Source organism: Zalophus californianus, chromosome 9 (genome assembly GCF_009762305.2).
Source record: "Zalophus californianus isolate mZalCal1 chromosome 9, mZalCal1.pri.v2, whole genome shotgun sequence".
Classification (NCBI taxonomy): domain Eukaryota; kingdom Metazoa; phylum Chordata; class Mammalia; order Carnivora; family Otariidae; genus Zalophus; species Zalophus californianus.
The window spans coordinates 79,202,577-79,217,424 of record NC_045603.1 but is presented as its reverse complement, the minus strand read 5'-3'; the positions used below and the strand labels follow the sequence as shown (position 1 = coordinate 79,217,424).

Here is a 14,848-nt window from a genome sequence, read left to right as displayed (position 1 = left end):
TTAATTCTCGAAGTGCTATGACTAACATAAGTGACTGTAGAATTTAGACGTGTTGTGGCAGTCAGTGGGGCAAATCTATTTGGCATCGAGAAGAAAAACACAGACTAGGTAGCACATGAAAAGCACCACCCTCTTCTCAAATCCTTTATTTGTCCCTCAGACCATTTCAGTGCCACATCGAAGTCAATGAGAATTGGGTCAACCTGTTAATGACCCTAGAGGCTTAGAAAAATGAGATGTTTTCACATAAGCTTATTTACTCCCTTCCTCCTTGCTACTCTTGTTCAGTAATAATAATAGCACTTAACTATTTATTGAGCATCTGCTAAGTGACAAGTACTTGACTCCTTCAAGTCAATCAGTATTTATTCAACAAATATTTTTTCTGAGTGTCTGCGATGTGCCAGGCACTGCTCTGACACCTTGTATTATTGTCATGGCAACCTTGCAAGGTAGGAGTTAAGATTTCAGGGATCTACTTGAGGATCCTGAGGTTCAGAGAAAGGTAGGGAGTATGCTGACGGTCACACAACTGGTAAGTGGCAAAACCTAGAGTGTGACCACGGCGCCGACTTTTTCTCATTGGCCGTATCCTAAGTGGTGTTTAAAATGCTCTTCCTGGCCCTGCTTTTGGTAGGGAGACTGGAACCTTCTGGGTTGTATTCTTAATAGGAATATGATCCTAATCCTTCTAAACCTTGGCTGTAGTCACAACAAGGAAGGAAATTAGAGAAACATCCTCCCACATTTGAGAGGTAGCTTTGGTGCTTGGATGGGGAGTTAAGAGATATAGTGTCCAGTCCCAGCCCTTCCATGGATTTCCTGTGTGTCCTTGAGATAATTTAACGTACGTGGGAAACAATTACTTTTATTTATGCCAACTGAGGAGAGCAGACCAGAAATTCTCTGAGGTCTCTTTCAGTCAGCTTTTTATGGAGGAAAGTGCACAAATCATAAGTGAATGGCTTGATGGAATAATTGTCACAAAGTGGACACACCTTTGTAACAGCACCCAGATTAATGGAAAATTGCCAGCACCCCAGAACCCGCCGCCTCTAGTGCCCCTGGGAATAACCGATTGATTAGTTTTGCCTGTTTAAAAAATTCATGTGAATAGAATCATATACTATATATTCCTTTGTGTCTGGCTGATTTTTCTTATTATATTTGCGAAATTTATCTACAATAGTTACAGTATTGTTTTCCACTCTCCTTGCTGTCTCAGTATTCAGTTATGTATCTGTTTTACAGTTGCTGAACATTTCGGTAGTTATCCAGTTTGGATGAATAACAAATAACACTTCAGTGAATATTTTTGTGCCTGTCTTCTGGTGATGATTGTATTTTGTTTGTTCAGGGACTACTCAGTAATTTAGATTCTGCAAGATCCAGGGAGGGATGTTGGATGAAATAAATGTCTTTGAAGGCAGACACATTGATTTTAGGTAGCTAGCTGATTTGTCTGCCTCAGCCTGACCGTCTGAGCATGCTAGTCAGGAACAGAGGAAGATGTTTTCTCAGATTGCTCTTGAGGGTGTGGCCAGGTGGAACCTTCTCTGCTCTGTGTGTGGTGTGGGAGGCTTGCTCCCCTCGGAGCAAGGGCTCTGGATGGATACAGAAAGGGGTTACAGAGAGGAAGAGAAACTAGATCCAGAAGAGATAGACGTCTGGGCTACCCTAGAAATCATTAGGATATCTCATCAGCCAGATCAAGAGCTTGGAAAACTGACAACCCAGGGGAAGAATCTCGGCCGTGAGACCTAGAGAGTTTGTGGAGATGAATAAAGAAATAAATATTGATCCAGGCAGGCAGGCTGAATCTCAGAAGGAGCTCTCAAAGCATTTTCTGAACAAATTTACTCTGATTTTGTCAAATTTCTTTTTAAGTCTAATTTTCTTTTAAGGAAGCTTGGAAAAACCAGTCCCTAATGTATGAATCTTGAGCCAAGATGGACTTAATCAGTAGAATTACCAGACTGGGGGGGAGAAAATATGTATTTTCAAACAAGTATGGAGTGTGGGCCTGGGGGCCTTCCTATGTGACCATTCTGTGTTGAGGTCACAGCTCCACTGCTTTCTTTTCCCACGATCTCTCTGGATTAGCTTCTCCTCTGTAAAACAGGGATATTAATGTGCCGATCTGATAGGTTTGCTGAGACAGTTTGCTGCTGTAGCATCAGCACTGTGCTTTTGGGTGTGTTGCACTAGCACTAAAAATAATAGTCATTATTCCTACTATTTTTCTGAATCTTATTATTATGGATGTTGCCTGTTTGACTGTATTTATAGGAGTTTTCAGGTAATTTAAAATATAAGACTAGTTTCTTTTTTAAGTATGGTGAAACTAATAAATATTTTCCTACTTGCCCCGCCTTAAGCTGAAATCAGAGGGAAGATGAAAGGAAACGTTTGTCCATGGGTTCTTGGCAGGCGCCCCCCCCCCCCCCCCCCAGGGTGAGTCAGTGAAGACACTCTTGGTTGTTGGAACTGCTTTACTCGGTTAGTTCAAGAAGAGGCCAGTGGAGCTGAGAGTCATGGGGAAGTCGGGTCATTTTGCACAAAGGAAAATCATAATTTTGTTTGAGAAGAACTGACTCAATTCTTGCCAGGCATTTTGCAAACAAGTTACTGGGGGGCTTTGGTGGGAGTCTCTGTGGGTGATTTACTTTTTTTTTTTTTTTTTAAGATTTGATTTTATTTGAGAGAGAGAGACTGAGAGAACGAGTGGGAAGAGGGCAGAGTGGAGAAGCAGACTCCCCGCAGAGCAGGGAGCCCGATGCGGGGCTCGATCCCAGGACCCTTGGATCATGACCTGAGCCGAAGGCTGATGCTTAACTGACTGAGCCACCCAGGCGCCCTCTGTGGGTGATTTACTATGCACCACCACACCCAGTATAGGGGACGCATCCTAACTGGTTGGGGTTGGTGAATCTATTCACCTGTTAGTGATTCTGAGCTAGCTGTTGGGGCACATGGTGTAGATTAAGCTCAATTTTGCCCTCGGTGAGATTATGATCAAACGAGTGAATAATCTAGTGTTCTGAAAAGAAAACTTTTAGAGTGACTTGAGCAAAGAGAACATTCTGAAATTCTAGTTCCGACTTTTCTCCTAACTAGCTATGGCACTCCACTCTGTCATTTACCCTGGGCCTCAGTTTCTTTGTCTATCAAATTGGGAAGCTAGTTTAGATTGGCATTTTGAGGCAGAGCGCGGTTCTGTGAATTCTCTAAATGTAATACCTAGTTTTGGGTGTATTTGTGTTTTTCTAAGTGCTAGATTCTTTCACAGGTTCATCCTAAGCCAGAAGTTCCTTTGACTTCAGATTTGGGTACTTAGGAAAGTGGGTGAAGGAGTGGTTTCAAGATATGACCTAAGTTCACAAAATAGTTAATATCCACAGCAGATAAAAAATTAAATGACCGGAGTCTTGTGACTGACTTAAGGCTATATGAGTGTATCTAGATTTATTTTCACACCCAACATTTGCTTTAATGAGCTCTAATACACATGTTCTGTTCATTAAAGGGTGTGTATATTTACATATAAGCTGCATAAATAAATGTATTTAAATAAATGGCATAGCTGGATTACGAAAGCTGTGCTTGGCCTTCTCTCCTATCTCTGTTTAAATTCTCACGTCCCACATGACACAGTTGGGAGTGTCCCACCCCCCAAAATTGGATTTGTTTTGTTGATCCGGACATCAAAGCAAACATTAATTTAAAAACACTTGATAATTGTCATAGAAATGACATTGGATTAATAGAATAAGAATAATTAGCAAATCATGTTATTACTTATTACTTTTAAGTTCTGACCTCTGTCCTCTTATACGCAGGGGTATCTACATGAAGCTGATGCAGGAGGACATATAGGGAAGGATTAAACTAAAGACGTTGGGATGTTTGTACTTCCAGTCATTTAGATGTTCTGGCAATTGGCAAACAGAAGAAATAGCATTTGCCTCAGAGCACAGGCGACACCCTTGTCTCTCCGTTGTGGTCACGGTTCTCGAGATCACGGGTGGTGGTGGCGAAAGCTGTCTGGTTCTGCTTTGGAGGCTGAGTGGACACAAGAGTGAGGTGGGGCCTCTGGTCTGGCTTTGTTGCTGCCTCCTCTCCAGGCAGAGGAAGGCGGTGGGACTCTCTGGGTCATTAGGCCTGCTTATGGCGTCACTCCACCTTGTCATGTAGTGGGTTTTTTTGGATTTTGTTTTGTTTTGTATTAGATTTTATTTATTTACCTGAGAGAGAGAACGAGATCGAGAGAGAGCACAAGCACGGGGAGGGATAGAAGGAGAGAGAGAAGCAGACCCCCCACTGAGCAGGGAGCCCGACGCGGGGCTCGATCTCGGGACGGTGGGATCATGACCTGAGCCGAAGGCAGACGCTTCACCGACTGAGCCACCCAGGCGCCCTCATGTAGTGGGTTTTGAGCAGGCGTTTGGTGTCCCAAAGAAAAGCAACCCCCATAGCTCTGTTCCTTTGGGCTGTCTTTGTCCATACCCTGGTAATCTTTTTCACTTTAATTATCATACGGGGGTCAAAGTTTTCTGTCTCGCAACTGCCTTTTGGGGACCAAACATTCCCTATTCTAGGTAAATTCCTACTACACATTCTCAAAGTGCTGCTGGGGGTTGGTGATCTTACTTGGAATCGTGTCACATATGTGTTTTGTCTTGAGCTTTATTGGTTCATTATAACTTGAGGCAATCATGTAAATGAATTTCCATTATGAGACTTACAAAAGATTTTTTATTTCCATTTCCCCCCCCCCTCTAGTCATCTCTCCCTCTTCTACCAAGTATCTAGGATCTCCTTTACAATCAAGGGGGGGTGTGGTTGGGCTTTTAGAACTCTGCCTTTAAGCAGATGCTTCCTTTGTGTGTGAGGGTGTGGATGGAGTTTGAGGGCGGCTTGAAGCTGTTTGCTCGACTGGGCCAAAGCCACAGCCGTCTTTTTATTCTCGGTTGCTTTGTTTTCTCCCCACCCCTTAGGAAACTGGCAGTTAGTGACTTTGATTTTTTTCCTCCTTGATACAGATATGCAAGGGTGCAACTGTAGACAGAGAAAAAGGAAATGTTTACACATTTAGCAAATAATCAAAATATGTGGAGGGTGTGTGTGCGCACATGCCTTTGGCTCTATAACGAGACAGGTGGTGTGTTGTTCATTCAAGTGCTATGCATGTACGTATTTAATTAGAAGCACTTAGCACTTCTGATAGTACTTAGGCATATAGTCTCAGCAGCTTTTTAAGAAGGAAGAGGGTCCGAGGGAACTTTGACTCCCATGTAGTGGATCTGTGGGTTAATATTATGGCATTTTTTGAAAAGCATGGTTCTGGCCCCAGAATTTCAATCAGCCAAGGCTCTCCACGGTTTAGGGAGCAAGGACGTGGGAGAAGGGATTTCAGTAGTTCTTAAATCTATAATGTAGCAGTAGCTCAAGGCTTTGTGCATCATAATCAGTGAGGTGAGGTTGTGTCCCCAGGGTGTGTTGTGTGTTCCTTGAATGCCAAGATGCTGCCCTGTGCTTGACAAGGTACAGCCCAGAGCTTGTTCAGTCAAGAGGAGACTTAAAGTAGGGGTGTGGTAATTTACAGCCATTCTAGCAGGACCCATTAGTCTTTAGGCAAAAAATAAAACATGTTATCTCCTGAGATTATGGTAGCTTTCAGAGCTCGAAATAGCCTCGACAACTTCCTACGACCATTACCTTGAACTGAGGTATAATCCCTCACCAACGACTGATTTGTCAATACCATGCATTAATTATATTTATCTTCTGTGTTTTAGTTTGTACTTCAAAACACAAATTGTCACTGTACCATCAACTTTTCCTATTTTTATGTTTGTTTTTACTTTATTCCTTACCTTTGTGGTAGTGGTTCTGTGCTTGGTTTTAGATACATAGGCTATTTGATACTGTGATATTAAGAGATTTTAGAAGAAAAGGTCATCAGCTGTCTTTCTGGGCTATTCTGGGCATTTTGTCCTATATTTATTTTGGGTCCAGCTTTTCCTGCCCTTGATTTCTGATTAGCTGTTCCTCCTCCTTGCCTTGGCCTCTCATCTTGCTTGGAAGCTTTTCAATAGGTCTGAACTTGGATGACTGTTTTGTTAAACAAATAAACACGATGTCAACCTTGGCGGGGAGGGGGGGGGGGACACAGGATGGAACTTTCCACGAATGCTTCTGGTTCTAATGCATGGAATTTCTGGAGCCGGGTCGCCAGCTTCCAATAGGACGGTGTCCAGAAGTTGTTTCCTGCTCGAGGGGATTAGCTTTTACAAAGGGAAACGTGAATCCTGGGGCGTTCGCAGAAGTTTTGGATGATTTGTGGGATTTATAGTGTCTTGCAATTTGTAAATTTTTTTAAAATTAAAAAATGGATTATTTGCATAGAGAAGGGGGCTTTTTGGTTCTTCATAGTGGAAATGGGTCCTGAGTGAGGTCTGGTGTACAACACCCCTTTCTGAAACCTTGCACCCAGATGGAGCCTCTTGTGTTGTTGGGATAGTGAAAAAAACGACCGTCAAGCAGGAAATAAATGGCCTTCCGAGGAGTAGCAGACCTTCAAATGTAAGATTTCTCCCAGCAGAAAATAGTGACACCCCAAACACCTATTTACATTGACCCACCCACAGCAGCCCCTAGCCTGTTGGCCCTTTCTCTGGTCTCCCCTTGTTAGCCAGAGCAGCAAGCACTTCTCTGGGAGTCTCGGTCCGAGTGATTCTAGAGGGACAGAAAATACCCACTAATTCTACCAGAGTGTTGTAGGATTCAGAATGTGGTTTCCTTTTCCTCCCTTTGTGGCCCTCCTGAATCCTCAGAAGGTGGCGCTGAAAAAAATCGGTGTGTTATGTGTGGTTGGTTGGTTGTACTCTTTACTTGATAGAATACAGTCGATTCTTGTTATTTGTAGTAGTTACATTCTATAAAGTCACTGCAAATACTGAGTTAGTGAATACTGAACCATTGACCCTAGGGGATATATACATTTAGGTTCCTGTGAGCCTCTGTCACAACATTTTCTCAGTTGATCAATACATAGCCTTGTATCTTTTTTCTTGTTGTTTTAAAGATTTTACTTATTTATTTGAGAGAGAGACAGAGAGAGATGATGAGCAGCGGGGAGGAGTAGAGGGAGAAGCAGACTCCCCGCTGAGCAGGGAGCCTGATGTGGGACTCGATCTCAGGACCCTGGGATCACGACCTGAGCTGAAGGCAGACGCTTAACTGACTGAGCCACCCAGGCACCCTGCATAGCCTTGTTTCTGTTTTTTTAAGTCACCTTATTTAATATCATTGATTCATTAGCACTGAACTCACAATCAACAGCGCTGTAACCCATGCCTGAACAGAGCTTATCTAACGTGTTTATAGTATAGTATGAAATACCTGTTTACAGTATGAATGCTGATCTGAAACAAGGCAGAGCATTGCTTTGTTCCGCCTCAGCTGGGACCATGCTCACAGGCCACTCAAATGTTTTGCTGCTCTGTGCATGTCCGTGAATGTCCATTGAAAACACCGCTCATACTGATTTTGGGGTTGCAAATGAATTTTAGCGAGTGGGCACATCCACAAATACCTATTATGTAACATAAGCAAAGTAATCCCAATTATTGCGGCAGGAACCCTTTTCAGTCCAGCTCTGTAGTTCATGTACCAAACCAATCATTTAAGATAAAAAATTGAGTTACAAGTTGGTATTGTGACCATTATCCAGAACACATTTTTAAACAGCCTCGTGTAAGATGAAGACCATTACGGACAGCTTGCCCAGTTGGTCATTCCTGTTGTTGAGCAAATGACAACACCTCTGCCAGGCTTTGAACACCTAGAGGAAAGGAACAATGTCTTGTGTATCCCCCTGTCCTTGGCCTGGAAGGTGATAATGGCCAGCACATGGTGGAACCCCAGTGAGGGAAGGCTACTAAAATGAATGGATGAATGAAAGAGCAAGGAGAAGTCTGCTTGGTAATGCCTGATAGTCTACTTCAGGGCACCTGAAGAGTATGATGCATCTTTTCAGCTTAGATAACGTCCTGTCTCCTGCGTTTATTAAATTAACTCATGTAAATGCTTACTAATTGTCAGAGAAAACAGTGTCTGGGAGCTGATGCAGCACGGAGGGTGTTGCAGCTGGCCTGAGAGAGGAACAGCAGGACCGCCAACCATACTGAGAAAACTGCTTAAGGACTAAAACTGCATTTTAGTCCTTCCATCTCACCACGCAGCCTGGCTGGCCGTTTTTTCTTTTCTTTTTTGCTCTTACTCCTACTGCCAACTTCTCTTCAGGCCCACTGCCACACTGCTGTGATTAGAAACCTTTCTAGAACGTGGATTTAATCATCTCAATAGCTTGCTTCAAAATCCCATTCTCCCCAGAAGATACAATTCAGAACTCCTTCGTGATCTGGCTTCCATCCCGGCACACTTCCGATTTTTGTCCCTTACCACCCTGTGCTCAAGCAAAACTGCACTTTGCACAGTTTGCCACGCATGCCTTTTAGGACTTTCGCTTTTGCATAGGCTGTTCCCTTTGCCCGTGTTGTCTGCTCCTTCTCCCAGATCTTCCCCTTTGCTGTGTCTGGCAAGATGCCCATCCCCCCGACAAGTACGAATCCTTCAAGGGAGGGGTCTATCAACCATCTTGGTGCGCAGCCTCTAGCATGTTATGTTCAGTAAATGTATTTGAATGGGTGAACGAATCTAAACATTATCTGGAGGATTTGGAAATATGAAGACTTAAAAAAAAATCTTTTTGAAAAAAGGGAAGGTAGAGTATCAGTTTCTACTCAGACAAATAGAAAGATGTGACCGTTCACTAGCTTTGTCTGTTATACAAAACTGAGCTTTTCCACTCAGGAAACATCTACACTACGCCACGCTCCCTGGCCCCCAATATAAATATCCAAGGACTAGACTTAATTAAAGTAGAAGCTAGTTAAATTTTATATGAGAGGAAATGGCATGCAATTTCAGATATTATCTGTTTCAATTATTTCCTGCAGATAACCATTCATTTCACCATTTCATGGAGCTACCATGTCCAAGAAACTGGGCCAGGGGCTTTGGAGCATGAAAAGATAAGATAAGAAGAACACAGGGGCTTTTGTCTAGCGGGAGAGAAAGACAGGGCAGCACATTTCTGTAAAACAGGATAAAACGTACACGTATTACAGGGAGTGCTGTGGTAGCACAGAGGAAGGTGAGATTATTTCTAGCCTGCTCACTCCCGTAGAAGAGCTTGAATTTATTTTTTTTAAAGATTTTAATATTTATTTATTTGAGAGAGAGAATGAGAGAGAGAGAGAGAGAGCATGAGGTGGGGGAGGGTCAGAGGGAGAAGCGGACTCACTGCTGAGCAGGGAGCCCGATGTGGGACTTGATCCCGGGACTCCAGGATCATGACCTGAGCCGAAGGCAGTCGCTTAACCAACTGAGCCACCCAGGTGCCCCGAAGAGCTTGAATTTAACATGAACCTTGAAAGGGTGCATTTAGGAGTCGGTAGGTAGCAGGGCAGACTAACATGGTTAGGGCATTTGCAAAGAGAGGGGACAGTATAAGCAAAGCACTAGGGCAGAAAAGTACAGGGTATGAGGCGCAAGTGCAGAGCATTATAAAATAAGACTGGAAGGGCGCCTGGGTGGCTCAGTCGGTTAAGCGACTACCTTCGGCTCAGGTCATGATCCTGGAGTCCGGGGATCGAGTCCCATATCGGGCTCCCTGCTCAGCGGGGAGTCTCCTTCTCCCTCTGACCCTCTTCCCTCTCGTGCTCTCTATCTCTCATTCTCTCTCTCAAATAAATAAATAAAATCTTTAAAAAAAAAATAAGACTGGAAAAGTACATTGGGATTTGATTTTAGAGAGATTTAATGACAGTTTGCTTGGACCTAATTCTGTAGGCATAAGGAGCTGTGGCAGATTTTTAACAGGAAGATTTTAAAAAGGAAATATGTGACAGCAACTAGCAGCAGCTAAAATTTGTAAGCACATATTGCATGCCAGGCACTTTTTCTAAACCCTCACCACAACACTTTGAGATTAGTACTACTAGGCTCATATTTTATAGATAAAATGGAAAGCCCAGAGAGGTTAAGTAACTTCCCAGCGTCCACAGCAAATAAGAGGTAGACCTGGGACTTGAAGCCAGGAAGTTTTATTTGAGAAATTTGGGTTTTGAACCTGGTATTGACGAATAGGATTCAAGGAGTCTCTGAGCTTTCTGAATTATTTGCGAAGTGTTAATATATGTGAATGTCTGATTTGTTTAAGGAAAATCTATAGCTTTAATCCTGTAAGAGGACTACACCAAAAAATGTTAATAAGGACTCTAGAAGCACCCTGTTTTGCTCTCACAAGTTCCCTGGTATATTCAGTGCATTATATGGTGATTGTATACTTATGCTGCTTGTTAGGTTTGAAAAATCAAAACACTCTCTCACTGCTGAAAATAAAAGGAAATGTTGAAAACAGTCTGCAAGAATTAGTACTATAAAGTGGCAGGCTGTTCCTTGATTTGTGAAAAACAGAAAATGTCCAAGAAGGTCTTTTTTGAAGGTAAACATGAGCTATCCAGGCCTTGGGACTTTTGTGATAACTTGAACGAGAAGAGAGCCTAGCTCTCCATTTGGCAAAAGTTATTCTTTTAAATTTCAACAAAAGCTAAATAAACTCCTGAAATCTGAAAGTGTTTAAAAAATGCCTATATGCTAGTCTGCTTTCAACTGGATCAACTTACAGGTAGAGGGACTTGTGGGATGAATATTTATTAACCCATGAGACTGAAAATTCCTTGCAGCCCGTGGTGAATCGAAAGGCAGGTGCCAGTATGAATGAATGAATCCAGATTAGAGAACTGCCTAGCCTATATCATTTGAGAACTCAATACCTAAGTTTCATTTAAAGATTTTAATGCTTTAAATATGTACATCTTTAAGATACTATTATCACACAAGTATAGCAAATATAGTATTTTATTTTCATAGCAAAGTTCTGGATTCCCTGCTTACCGGAGTTTTTCTTAATATTTTTCCCATCTTTGTTTCTCATTTTCTATTTTATATTTTTTTCCTGGTCCATTTGAAAATAAGTTACCAACACCGTGATGCTTCACTCTTAATTTCCTAAGAACCAAGGACATTGTTTTACGTAGCCATAATAGTCTTACTATTCACAATAAAATGATCTAAGATACAGTCCATATTCAGATTTGTCCACCTATTAAAAATTTTTTTATCATAGTTTTGAGAACTTGATGAACGATTCATTGAAGGATTATCAATAGCAATTGGTCGTCATGTCTCTTTGGTCTCCTTTGTGAATTGTCTGGTCTCCTTGACTTTTTTCTCTTACTTGGTATTTCATGATGTTAACATGTTTGAAAAGTCTCAGGCGGTTGTCTAGAAGAATTTCTTATATTCTGGATTCATCTGACTGTTGGATTCCTCATGGTGAGATTCAGGGTAAACACACAGTGCTAACAGAAGGTACATGCATGATGTTGGTTCAGCTGAATTGAATCATTTGGTTAGTTAAGCTGGTGTTCACCAGTTCTCTCCATTGTAAAGGTACCTAATCCCTGTGATAACTAATAAATAGTCTGCTGGGTAGTTCCCTGAGACCATATACTTGTCTTGTTCTCTAAGAGCCCATTCACCCAATGGTTTTAGCATTTAATTTTTTTAAAGTTGTTATTTAAATTCTAGTTAACATACAGGGTAATATTAGTTTCAGGTGTACAATGTAGTGATTCAGCGCTTCCACATAACACTCGGTGCGCATCACAGCAAGTGGGTTAGCATTCTTTTTTGATTCTTATGTGCATCTGTTGTTATGGTGGTGGTTGTGATAGGGTACTAACTTAATTTGTGGTCACTTTGCTGGAGAAAAATTCTCCTTTTCATCCCATGCCTGTTTGGGTAAAACCTAGGCCCCAAAGACAGAGGGGCAGTGGAGGTGATGAAAGGGAAACATAAAAACAACTTTCCAAGCCTGTATTAACGATGAACTTGAACTCGTCGTTGTTTTCCTTTGTGAGTGGGTGCATGGGAAAGTTCTGTGAGGAGAGGGAGATCTGTTTAGTTGTGGGGATTTGCACTTAAAATAATCAATCTTTATTGATACAGATGAGGACAAATGAAGTTAAATTGCCATTGTGATTTCCTTCTAGACCAAGAGAATTCAGTAATGAGTTTTCATTAAGCAGCCATAATCTGAATAGATATTTGATGTGTACCCTCCCATTTGAAAATGCCTCAGAAATAGTTCCTTGGGAAGCATAGTAGATTGAAATCCAAAGGGCATCAAAACCATGGAATTCCTTTGAAAGGTGGATTAGTCAACAAATTGTTTGGTAGGGGAATTTCTTGATCTAGGTTTATAATCCTTTTGGGAATTCATCTTAAGGCTTTTGTACCCACCTGACTCATGACTGGCTCGCTGAGTGATTGGGTGTTATCTGATGAGGATCTTATTTCACTTTTGTGAAAGCAGGGTGTTGTTCTCTTTGTTGGGGTGAGGGGGTAGCGGGAAAAGCTTGACTCCAGGCAGTGCAATATAAAGCCTCCTCATCCATCTTGAAATTAGAGAGTACACTGCATGCAGTAGACCTTCCACTTGCAACTCATAATGAAAAGACTTATTTTTGAAGCAGTTAGCTATCCCTTCTGCCGAAACAAAACCATTCTTAACTCTTGGGGTGAAAACCCTACCAGGCAGTCTTAGGAATTTGTTTATAATTTGTTTCATTTTTCCTTTCATTGTTTGATAAGAGGATTTTGGACACTGTTTTTGTGACCAGGTAGATCTAGACCTCTGTATCCTCGGGAGCCATGAACTTTCACATTACGTTAAGTCTGAAGAAAATGATTTTGCCTTTGTTTTGCTGGTATGGTACACACACTTTTTTCTCTCATTGAGATCCTACTGAGTAAGAAATTGACATGGGGCGGGCTCTAAAATTTACATTCGTCTATCTGATTCTGTGTGTGGAGAAAGGTGAATACTCTCTACGTTTGCTTGATAAGTTTTCACTGTATTCTGGCTCATTATGTTACAGATTCTAGAATATGAATATTTAAGGTAATACTTTGCTAGTTCGAGTAGCTGAGCTTTAATGGGTTTCAAGGTTGAGCAGTTGACTTGAAGGAATGGTTTTAGTTTTGTGTATTGAGATAATGGGAGTCCCAGAATGTATTGGTTAATTCGATTTGCATGTGTTTGCATTCGATGCTTAAGGTTACAGCAAAGATAGGATCTTTCAGTGACCACTTCCGTTTTGCTCTCAGTCCTTTTGATGTATAGTGGGCCTCCTCCAACCCCAGCCCCATGTATGTGGAAAAAAAGCGGAGAACCTGGTCATAGTTAAGCATGTAGCTAATAGCCTCATAGCATATTTGACACAATAATGAATGAGGAGGTATTGAAATAGTTTCTATTTTTAAGCACTTTGACTTGCTTTCTGAGATGTAGCATGATAACCCTAAAGAAATTTCAAATTCTAATTCTTTACAGAGAATATTTGTTGTAAAGGCTTATAAAAGACATTGTTTGAACTTTAGAGCTAAACCTCATACCCATCAAGCAGGTTTATATAACACTGAAAAATAAGCACAGCTATGTAAGAAATCTTGCTAATGAACAGGGCTTCTTATTCACCATGGGCCATCTTTTGAGGTAGCTCATTTTGGTTGAGTTTTTCTTAGAGCTTGGCTTAATTATTAGGGAAAAAGTTAAAATAACAGAGCTCTGGTTACTAGTGCCATGGTGTTAGGAGATGTCATCTTTTAGGCATGTCATACATCTAGTCTACAGCAACATTAAGGCTCCATGTATGTTTGTTGAATTAACATTTCAAATTAGTCGCTAACTTCCCCTGGTGTTATGTTTCTCAGCCTGTGGGTCATCACCTCTCTTGACCTTCCATGGATTTCTGTTTTCTTCCTGCCTCCCCTCTTTCTACTCCCACGCCTGCTCTTAACTCTGTCCGCCCTAACTTTTAACTTCAAGAATAGCAAATCTAAGCTGTTGTATTTCACTTTTTAAAAAATTATATAGGAAAAAGTTGAAAGAAATAAGATATATTAAAATCATTTTAAAAATTCATATAGCCAGACCACTCCATACCAGACACTGTGTTAGGATCCTGCCGTAAAAAGGCACTAAGAAGTTAGTCTGTAGGCAAAATAGTTACATGAAGAAACTGAAAAGTACAAGTCACGGGGTGAGGGTGGCAGGATGGGGACTGGGGGATGGCTTAAGGAAGGATGTGGTCAATTTTAGCTGGAAGGATAGTTCTTGGCCTCATAGTAACTCCAGAGTAGAGTCTTTAAGGAAAAATTCCCCAGGGAGTGTGTGTGTGTGGGGGGGGGGGGGGGACTTGAAAAGGCAGTGGGGGGAATTCTCCAAAAATGGAGAAAGTAATCCCTGTGTTTCGTGTGTTGGCCCTTACTGTTGGGGAATGTGGTGAGTATAGATTAAAGGAAGATCTGGAAAGGGCAAGGCTTTGTGAATGCTACTAGATGTGGTGGATATGCTGTAGTTGGGGAAGGAGGTGCCTGGGTCGGATCTGGAGGGAAGGGACCGAAACTCATGAACAGGGGCTGGTAATGGGACTCAAAGTCTTGGTGAAGTCAAAGAGAAGTGCAGGTGGAGGAGGGCATTGGAGGGAGCCAGTCAAATGGGAAGCTGTTCTCAGAGAGTTGGATAAAGTGAGGAGTCTGTCTGTGAAGAAGCTCAGGACGTGACCATGAGCATATATTGCTAAGAAGGCCCTGTTGTTTGATTTTTTTCCCTCCCATCATACTGTCATTCCTTGGGAAATATCATCCCCAC

The 14,848-nt window shown here is 41.8% G+C and overlaps 1 protein-coding gene across 17 annotated transcripts in view; it reads left to right on the top strand.

Annotated features, from left to right (window-relative positions):
* Positions 1-14,848, top strand: part of PPFIBP1 (PPFIA binding protein 1) — a 172,528-nt gene that overhangs the window by 62,310 nt on the left and 95,370 nt on the right. The gene's annotated exons all lie outside the window — the stretch shown is intronic.